General features: G+C 32.8%; 1 non-coding gene and 1 pseudogene across 1 annotated transcript; one reads left to right on the top strand and one right to left on the bottom strand.

Annotated features, from left to right (window-relative positions):
* Nucleotides 1–3,286: 3,286 nt before the first annotated feature.
* Nucleotides 3,287–3,389, bottom strand: LOC128041451 (small nucleolar RNA R71). The gene has a single exon (XR_008196473.1). It is a non-coding gene; the product is annotated as a small nucleolar RNA R71 (small nucleolar RNA).
* A 768-nt stretch (nucleotides 3,390–4,157) lies between these two features.
* On the top strand, nucleotides 4,158–7,594 carry LOC105767102 (uncharacterized; annotated as a pseudogene).
* Nucleotides 7,595–11,063: the final 3,469 nt, after the last annotated feature.

The raw sequence follows: 11,063 nt of genomic DNA, 5'->3' as shown, positions 1-11,063 counted from the left end.
AAATGTTCCCCATTTTGACAAAACTAACTTCTAAGATTCAAATACCATTCTAAAGCCATGCATACTTAGGAGGGTACCAAAGACAAGATTCTCGTGTATGTCAGGCACATACAACATATTTTGAAGTTTCAACTCTTTGCCAGAAGTCAACTTCAAAATCACAGTGCCTTTGCCCTTAATCTTGGAAGTTGCAACGCTGCCCATATAGAGTTTCTCCCCTTTCTCATGAGGAACCAACTCAACAAAGGATCATTGTCATAGCAAATATGACGTGTGGCACCAGTATCAAGCCATCATTCTTTTGGATTTGAATCAACCAAGTTGACTTCAAAAATCACAGCGCAGAGGTCAAGATTAGACACTTCCTTAGAAATATTTTCCATAGTGTTGGCCTCGTTTGTTCTGACTCTCTTTGGAAGCCTACAATCGGATGATTTCTGTCCCATCTTATTGCAATTAAAGTAATTTCCTTAAAATTTTGGCTTCTTGAAAACACCGCATTTTGGACCTAGTTTAAACCCAGTCTGAGAATGTTTTCTTTTCTTGGAGTCCTTCTTGACTTCTACTAGGTTTGCCCTGGGAAAGTAAGGATTGGTTACTTTATTTAGCCTTTTAGCAGTACCTCAATTTTTTTCTTCAATTTGAAGTCTGACAATCAGATCTTCCACCGTCATTTCCTTTCTCTTATACTTAAGATAGTTCTTGAAGTCATTCCAAGCAAAGGGAAGTTTTTTAATAATGGCTACCACCTAAAAGGATTCACTTATCTCTATCCCTTCTACGAGAAAACCATGGGTGATCAGTTGGAATTCTTGCACCTGATTTACAACAGCTTTAGAATCAACCATTACAAAGTTTAAGAACTTGGCAACTAAGAATTTCTTAGCACCAGCATCTTCAGTTTTGCATTTATGGTCTAGAGATTCCCATAATTCCTTAGTTGTTTTTTTGATACTATATACTTCATCAAATTCATCAGATAAACTATTCAAAATGTAGTTATGACATAGGAAACCAGAGTTGTTCCATGCTTCGACAAGGTTGCAGGCGGTAATAGCATCTTCCTCATCCTTTTTAAAAATAGGAGGATCATCCTTCAAAAATTTTTTCATATTCAACATGGTAAAAAAGAACAAGATTTTCTGTTGCCATGTTTTAAAATTCTCTCCAGCAAATTTCACAAGCTTTTCATTGTGACTCATAGCCACAGGTAAAGTTTGGCTTTCAGCTTGAGCTTGAGCATTTGCCTCAGGCTTTGAATTTGATAAGTTGTTTGATGAATGAGACATTTCTGTAATCGGAATAAAGAACCAAAATCTATAAATAAATTAAAATTTGAAACAGAAGTATAATCCAATCTTAAATAAGTTATAATGGTAATTTGTACGCCTTAGATTAAAACTATAATAATTAATCTGTCTTAAGATTGTAAGAATATTTGATATCGTATGTAGTATTAATATGTCAGTAACAATAATAATGCAATACAATGCAGTAGCAGTAACACAATATAATACTTGTAATCTGACAAAGTTAATAATTAGAATAAGAATTTTGTTGAGGCTTGTATAAACAGTTTCCTTAAGACAGATTTGTCCTCTCCTCGGTGCTTTGAGAAATGTTGGACGTCTGTCTCCCAAGATACAACAACAAACAATCATAGTAGTAGCACAACAATAGTGATCAGTCGAACATAATCTTGCATTTCTCTATTACCAGGAGAAATGAATTTAGAAGGAATTTTTGATATTGATAGTTTTTTTATGATATTTTTTGAATTCTCCTAACTTGGCTTTATATAGAAGAGAGGAAATAAATGAAGAGGTTTGCTAAAAAATTAATAGACATAAGTGAATAGAGACAATGAATGAAAAAAATATCAATATTCAACCAAGAGATACTTTTTTTCAAATGATACAACTGTATGGAAAAATGCAATATTAAACCAAGAGATACAATTATCATTCATTCCTCAATAATTATTTTTTTAATTCTAGACTTTTAGATGATAGGTGGCTAACCAATCTAGCCCTAACTGGTTAGTGGCTACTCTACGTTAATTTATGCCTTCCATGGCTAACCAATCTAGCCCTAATTGGTTAGTGGCTACTCTAATGTAGGCAACGTTATGACAAATATTTTTATAAGTCTTAAAGTTATCAGGTGATTATAATACCATATGGTTGGAATGAACTTAAACAATTGAACTGTCATATTTCACCATCATTTGCTTATGGATTCATTTGCTAAACCCTTGGACTTATTAGACAATCATTTTGGACACTCCATTGATGGACATACCTTTGCTCATGGATTTATATGCTTAATTAGTGCACGTACATTGCTAGATCATCTGATTGGGACCTCCATTTATGTTTGGGTTCTAATTGAGTAATAACATTAGTATTAAGTTTTAATCTTAATATAAAACCAAGAGTTCATCCTCTAACCCCAACATATTATCTTCCAGTATTTGTTTTTATTTTCTTGCATTGATTGTTTATTTTTAGTGTTTCTAGCAACTCATTTCATTACCAATACTTATTCCAAAGTTAAGTGTTAAATTTCTGTTGTAGCATAATACTAGTAATCTTGTAAGTTCTAATCAACTTCTCTGTGGATCGATCTTGGACTCCTGAGATTTTATTACTTGAATATAACCTGCACTTGGGTTGTAGACCTAGAAAGTCATTGTCATATTTTTGGCACCGTTCCCGGAGAAGATAAGATTTAGGTGACAAGTTTATAAGTATTCTTTTTTCTATACATATATTTGGCTGGTTTTACTGCCTATTTTGTTTATGCTTTTTGGCATCCTGATTTCAATTCTTATTGTTTAGTTAGAAAAAACTGTGAAACTGTTGTTGGTAATTTGATTGAGACACCTCCACATTCACCAATCATAGATAAGATTGGAAGAGCTCCTAATGAAAATGAGATTCAATAAGTGCACACCATGCGTGATTACTTGCAACCTCCTTGAAACTCAATAGCCTCTTGCTTTGTTTTGCCTTTGAATGCAAATAACTTTCGGTTCAAATTTGGTACGATAACTTTACTTCCTAATTTTCATGGCTTAGAGTATGAAAGTCTTTACTTACATCTTAAAGATTTTGATAAAGTATGTGCCACCTTTAATGATCCAACTTGGGCTAATAAAATTGATAAACTCAAATTATTTCCTCTTTCTTTAAAAGCTAAGGCAAAAAATTGGTTTAACAATTTAAAGACAAGACCAATTGGTACTTGGCAAGAAATGCAAACTGAATTTTTAAAGAAAATTTTCCAACACAACAGATTCATAATTTCTTGCAAAATTCAAATGAACCATTTTTTCATTGTTGGGAACGTTTCAAAGATTTGTTAAGTTCTTGCCCACATCATGGTTCTGATAATTGGTGGACTTTAAGCTTCTTTATGAAGGTTTAACTCCTAAAACTAACCAATTTGTTGAGACAATGTGTAACAGAGAGTTCCTTGATAAAGAACATGGATCATTTAGTAGAAAATTCATAATCTTGGCACATATTAACCCTTCTGAAGGTTCCATTAGATAGAATCTTGCTAATAATAAAGGAAAATATCACCTTAGTCAAGAAGATGATCTAAGTCCTAGGATGGCTAGTTTAACTAAAAAGGTTGAAGCCATAGAGCTTAGGATAATACAAGAAATTACACCAGGAAAAATTGAAGAAAATTGTGGTATTTGTGAAATCATGGGACATTCTACTGTGGAATACCCAAACATTTCACTTTTCAAAGAAATGTTGCATGATCAAGCAAATACTGTGGAAACATTCAAAAAACCCTTTCATCCTCAAAACTCAAGCACTTACAACCCTCAATGGAGAAACCATCCTAACTTTAGCTGGCAGGATAATAATCGTGCTCATTTCCCCCAACCTCCAAAACCTCCCAACAGTCTGACCCAACCGTCTTCGCATGTTAAAAGTTTAGAGGAGACATTGCAAGAATTCATGCAGACGCAAACAAATGTCAACAATCAGACTTCATAAATCAATGAAATCAAGAACACACTTTCTATGTTGACAGCCTCATTGTGCATTCACGAAAAAGGTACGTTTCTTGCTCAACCGTAACCTAATCCTTCTACTCAATGCCATGTTTCTTGTACCAAGGAAATCCGAAAAGAAGATATGAATTCTACCACAACTTTTCTAAGTGGGAAGGCCATCAACAAGACCATTCCTTCCAAAGTCAAGAGCTCTCTTTTGCTCCACAAATTAGTGGTAAGGATGATGGTAAGCCTAAAATTTTTGATTACCTAGACAAGGAAAAATGTGAGAGTTCTATACCTTTCCCTAAATGATTGCAGCCAAAAAGGAATTTGAATCAAAATGCTAAAATTTTAGAAATTTTCAAACAAGTTAAGATTAATATTCCTTTATTGAATGTGATTAAACAAGTTCCATCATATGCTAAGTTTTTGAAATATATGTGCATAGTTAAAAGGAAACATAATTGCAAAATAAAGCCTTTTTAACTGAACATGTGAGTTCAATCATTCAGCATATCACTCCACCTAAATATAAGTATCCTGGTTGCCCTACAATTTCATGCATCACTGGGAACACTATAATAGAGCGTGTTGTGCTTGACCTTTGTGCTAGTGTTAATCTTTTGCCTTTCTCTGTTTATCAATAGTTAGGTTTAGGTGAACTTAAGCCAACATCTGTTACACCTTAGTCTGATTAATCTGTCAAAATTCCTTGAGGGATAGTAAAATATGTGTTGGTTCAGATTGACAAATTTTATTTTCTAGTTGATTTTATTGTTTTGGACACACATCCTGTCTCAAATTCTATTGTACAAATCCCTGTTATTTTAGGTCGTCCATTCCTTGCAACTTCTAATGCTTTGCTTAGTTGCAGGAATGAGGTTCTAAATTTGGCTTTTGGAAACATGACATTAGAATTAAATGTGTTTAATGTTTGTAAGTAGCCTCCTGAAGATTTTGATGTACATAAAGTGGACTTCATTGAACAACTTGTCCATGAACAATTCATCAATTCCAAATTATTCAATCATTTGGAAAATTATTTAATTGAATTTGAAATTGATGACGAAACAAAAAATTCATGTATTGATTCTATGTTAAATTCTTTTCAGGGACAAGATAAGAACTTTTATTGGAAACAAAAGTTTCAGGAACGCCTAACAACTACAGATGTTTTAACACCATCAGTTGATCAACACCCCAAGCTTGATTTGAAACAACTACCATGTGATCTAAAATATTCATTTTTGGGTGAAAATGACACTTTTCTAGTCATAATTTCCTCAAAACTCAATGCACACCAAAAACTTAAGCTATTGAAAATTCTGAATATGCATAAAAATGCATTAGGATGGACCATAGCTGACATAAAAGTAATTAACCCATTGATTTGCACACCTAACATTTATTCAGAGGAAAATGCTAAACCCCTTTAGACAAATGCAATGAAGGCTTAATCCTAATATGAAAGAAGTAGTGAGAAATGAAGTTATTGAACTCTTGGGTAATTGAATCATTTGTCCTATTTCTGAGAGCAAATGGGTAATTCCTACCCAAGTTGTACCCAAGAAATCTGGGGTTACTGTAGTCGAAAATGAAAATAATGAATTGATCCCAACTAGGACTGTTACTGGTTGGTGCATGTGCATTGACTACATGAAACTTAATTTAATGACTAGAAAATATCATTTCCCTTTACCCTTCATGGATCAAATCTTAGAAATAGTTGTAGGGCATGAATTTTATTGTTTTCTAGAAGGATGTTCTGGGTATAACCAAATTGCAATTTCATTTGAGGATCAAGAGAAAAGCACTTTCACATGTCCTTTTGGCACTTTTACATATGAAAGGATGCCTTTTAGATTATGTAATGCACCAGCCACATTTCAGAGATGCATGCTCAGTATTTTTAGTGATATGGTTGAAAACATTTTAAAACTCTACATGGATGATTTTTCTATTTTTGGTGATTCATTTGATGATTGCTTATCCAATTTAGAAAAGGTTTTAATCTGATGTAAAGAAAAAAAGAATCTTGTTCTTAATTAGGAAAAGTGTCATTTCATGGTCACTAAAGGAATTGTTTTGGGACACATAGTTTCTTCAAAAGGGATTGAGGTAGACAAGAATCCCTGCTTTTGAAAAGGCTAAGGCTTGAATGGCGCTCGTTTTCCAACACCAAAAATTGTAAAGGACATTAGGTCATTTTTAGGACACGCAAGATTTTATAGGAGATTTATAAAAAAATTTATTGATATATCTATGCCTTTGTGTTATCTCTTACTAAAGGATAGTGTGTTTGAATGGAATAAAAAGTATGAAATGGCTTTTGGAAAACTTAAAAGTATTCTTACTTCTGCTCCTATTATGAAACCCCCTGATTGATCTTTACTATTTGAAGTAATGTGTAATGCTAGTGATTATGTCGTTGGTGCTGTGTTAGGAAAAAGGAAAGATAAGAAACCATATGTCATTTATTATGCAAGTAAAAATTTAAATAGTGCTAAAATGAATTACTCTACTACTAAAAAAGAATTACTTGCTGTAGTTTTTTGCAATGGAAAATTTTAGATCATACATTGTTGGATCATTTATTGTTGTCTTTAGTGATCATACAGCTTTAAAATATCTTCTCTCCAAAAAGGATGCCAAACCCATGTTGATTAGGTGGGCTCTTTTTCTTTAAGAATTCAACATCACCACTTGAGATAATAAAGGAGTAGAAAATGTTGTGGCTGACCATTTGTCAAGACTTGTTTTCCTGATGAGCAACTTTTAAATATCTCTTTTATACCATGGTTTGCTAACATTGCTAATTTTCTTGTGACAGGAAAAATTCCTTCTTAGTGGAGTTTACAAGATAAAGGGAAAAACTTTTCTGAAGTAGAAAAATTTTATTGGGATGATCCATATTTTTTCAAATACTGCTTTAATCAAATTTTTCGAAGATGCATACCTGACAATGAGGTACATAGTGTCATTAATTTTTGTCATTCTAAGACATGTGGTTGTTATTTTTAATCCAAGAAAACTGCTACAAAAAATTTAAAATGTGGATTTTATTGGCCAACCTTATTTAAGGACACTTATAATTTATGCAAATCATGTGAAAATTACAAAAAATATGGATCCATTTCAAAACGAAACATGATGCCTTTGAATTCGATTTTGGTGGTAGAAATTTTTTACTGTTGGGGTATTAACTTCATAGGACCTTTTCCATCATTTTTTGGTTTCTTATACATATTCGTTGCAATAGATTGTGTTTCAAAATGGATAGAGGCAATTCCATTCAAAATAATGATCACAAAACAATTATTAAGTTTTTAAGAAAATATTTTAAGTCGATTTGGGATTCCACGATCTATTATAAGTGATGGGGGCACACATTTTTGCAACAAAATTTTTTAATCATTATTGAAGAAATATACCATTACACACACAGTTGCAACCCCTTATCATTCTCAGACAAATGGACAAGTAGAACTTGCAAATAGGGAGATTGAGAACATTTTGGAAAAAAAGGTTAACCCAACTTGCAAAGATTGGTCTTTGAGACTTAATGATGCATTATAGGCTTGCCGAACTACTTTCAAAACATGATTAGACATGTCTCTCTACTGATTAGTTTATGGAAAACCTTGTCATTTACCTATGGAAATTGAACATAAGGCATATTGGGCAATTAAAATACTTAATCCCAATCTTGATGGTGCTTCTAAGTTGTGAAAGTTGCAAATTAATGAACTTGAAGAACTTAGAAACTATGCTTATGAGAATTCAAAGATAAATAAAAAATAACCAAAGGTTTTCATAATAAGATGATGTTAAGAAAGACATTTGATGTTGGACAAAAGGCTTTGCTCTATAACTCCAGACTTCTCATATTTCTTGGAAAACTAAGATTAAGGTGGAGTGATCTATTTGTTATAATACATGTGTACCCTCATGGGGCAGTCGACATTGAGAATCCAAACAATGGTAATGTATTCAAGGTAAATGGACAAAGACTGAAATTATTCCTAAAAAATCAATTTGCTCAAGATGAAATTGTTTGTCTTTCCGATCCTTGTTACAAGAATGTTTAGGTGTAAATATATATTTTACTAATTAGGAGTTTATATTATTATAAATATTATTATCGTTTTTATTGTTACTATTTATTTCAATTCTCTTTTTTTACCCCGATTAAATAGCGAATAACAGTACTCCGTGGATTTATAGTCAGTCCCATCAGCTACCTATAAAACTGATATTGTATATTCTTACTTTTAAATTTTCTCCAATTCAAAACCTTTTACTCTTTTCTACCATATCGTTTTCTTTGCTTCCAAAGTACTCTAATCATTTTTTCAAACTTTTTTTGTTTTCAAAATGGATAACATTGTTTCAAAGTTGCACAAATGATTTTCTTGTCTCCTTAGAAATATGATAATGAAACTTTACAAGGTTAGATACGAGAGATTAAGGATGCTCATGCATAAGGGCATGCCTATAGACATTGAAGTGATCATTAAAGGAAATGTATGATTTGAGGAGTATCTTCCTTTTTTGCATTTACCTGGCACAGGTAGGAGTAGTTATGCAAGAAAGCGAAGAGCAAAGCGCCTTGGAGTGATTTGTCACCAGTGTGCCAGATGGACCTGTAATGGTTAGTATCGATCTATTTGGATGGCACTGTAAATTGAGAAGATAAAATAATATTCATTACAGATAGATTGTGTAAGGAGAATTTTAGAGATATCCAAATGTCTCTTGAGACCCATCCTAGTGGAGCTATGCAAAAAGAAATTCTCGATTTATGGTCTCAGTTCCAATATGAATGGATCTAATGATAAAAGACCCTGTTTGCCAGTTTATAGGAAAACTGGATGGAAAGCTGATCCTTGACTCATAGAAGGCGTTTAAGCTGTTACTGGACGTAAAACAGGAGGAGGATGTGAGCCACAATCACAACTACTGTAAATAATTCTCAACTTTCAATCTTCATTTGCAATAATCATATGTTTCGTGCATTTTACATGATGTTTATATCAATTTTATTTATCTTGATTTCAACTATTTGAAAAAAATAAAAATAAAAATAAAAAATAGAAAAAAATGATTGTTAATATTGATATTTTATTACTATCTATTTTTAGATTTTCTGTCATGTGTGATGATTTTTTCTCTTCCGTATTATTGTCTCGGGATTTATTTTTTTGTAACTGATAATTAATTCTGACATGTTCCTTTTTGAATTTTTATTCTCGAGAAATATTTGCCTTTGACTTGTTTGATTTTTTTTCCTGACATCTCATTTTCTCTTTCTTTTTTTATTATTACTCTATGTGGGGTTCGAATATTATATAATTCACTACTCCCTGTAACACCCCTAACCCATATCTGTCGTCAGAATAAGGTTTCAGAGTATTACCAGAGTTTACCGATCAAACAGACATAAATTTCAATCATTCTGAATCATATAATATTAGGTCAAAAACGAATTAAACTCATACATACTGTCCCTTATTCGAGTCCTTGAGACCCAAAATACATGTTAGAAACAAGTCAGGACTAATTCAGAAACTCAGGGAATTTTTTAAAAAATATTAAAAAAATTCAAAGCTGCGTATGACCAGGCCGTGTGACTCACGTGGCCAGGAGACATGCCCGTGTCTTAGACCGTGTGGGCATTTGAAATAGGGACACACGGCTATGTCACAGTCCGTGTCTGTGCCCGTATAAACTCTCTGACTTGGGTCACATGGCCAATCCATACTCCTATGTGCTAGGCTATGTACCCATTCAAAATGGCCTCGCACGCTCGTGTGCTAGCCGTGTGTCTCACACGGCCGAATCACACGCCCGTGTGTCTGGCTGTGTGGACTCAGAATGTACTTCAAGCAAGTTTACCATTCCCTGCAAGCTTGGACATTATGTAATTCAAAATTCATTCGTTTAACTAGTTCAAAACACAATCAAACACATTCAAATCATATCAAAACAACCATCCTAGGTGCTTGACCAATGTACCCTCATTGGTACCACATTTATATCATCAAAACATATCATCAAAACATTATTCAAGTCCAAATTATAAACATACCTAATTTAATCCATTTTTCCTAGTTTATAAATATTTAAACATAAATTTAACGTGCCATAATATAACTTCAAACACAAACACATATTCATATGTATATGCCAACCAATATTAAGCTTATAACCTCATTTACAATCAAACCACAAAATAACTATTATTTAGACACCCTAGGTACATGCCGACACAAAAGATAGACATCACCACATTTGAGTTTGGGATCGTTGTTAGATGCTGAATCGATGATCAAAAATTAAGTACCTAACCTACGCACGGAGAACAAAATCGTAAGCTGAGTAAAAACTCAGTGGTATTTCTATAATCCGAATATTTAAAGGCAACAATATAATAGATACAATTGAATATTTTAAACCACATTTTATTTATACAATAACATTAACTATTCAATACTCAAAACATAAATACTTCATTTTATACCATATTCAATTTTCATCACTTGTTATACATAATAGCTTTTCACAATTTAATCCACATATCAATTGAAACAATAACAATATCAAATTCATGAATACATAATTCATGTCTCTCATTTTCATGTTTCGATTCTTTATCCCATTTTCAGTTCTCATACAATATCATCCAATATCAATCATAGTACTATTTTATTTAATTACCCCTATTAACACGACTCAAATTCGAACAAATACACGGATCCAACAAACACACCAGTTTGGCACCTATTGCCTCATCGAATAATTCGAAGTAATAAATTGACACCCAGTGTCTCATCGAATAAATCCGAAGTAATAAATTGACACCCAGTGTCTCATTGGTTAAACCGAAGTAAATTGGCACCTAGTGCATCATCGACTCGAAGTCGAAGAAATCCCTGATCTCTTCCAATCCTATGGCATGGCATTTATATCTGACTCTGCCCAATACAGTTAATAGGGTTCCAATTCACTTTCCAAATACAACCAATATCCAATTATCATATTTACA

This window comes from Gossypium raimondii, chromosome 5 (assembly GCF_025698545.1).
Source record: "Gossypium raimondii isolate GPD5lz chromosome 5, ASM2569854v1, whole genome shotgun sequence".
NCBI lineage: Eukaryota > Viridiplantae > Streptophyta > Magnoliopsida > Malvales > Malvaceae > Gossypium > Gossypium raimondii.
This window is presented reverse-complemented; position numbering and strand designations above follow the sequence as displayed.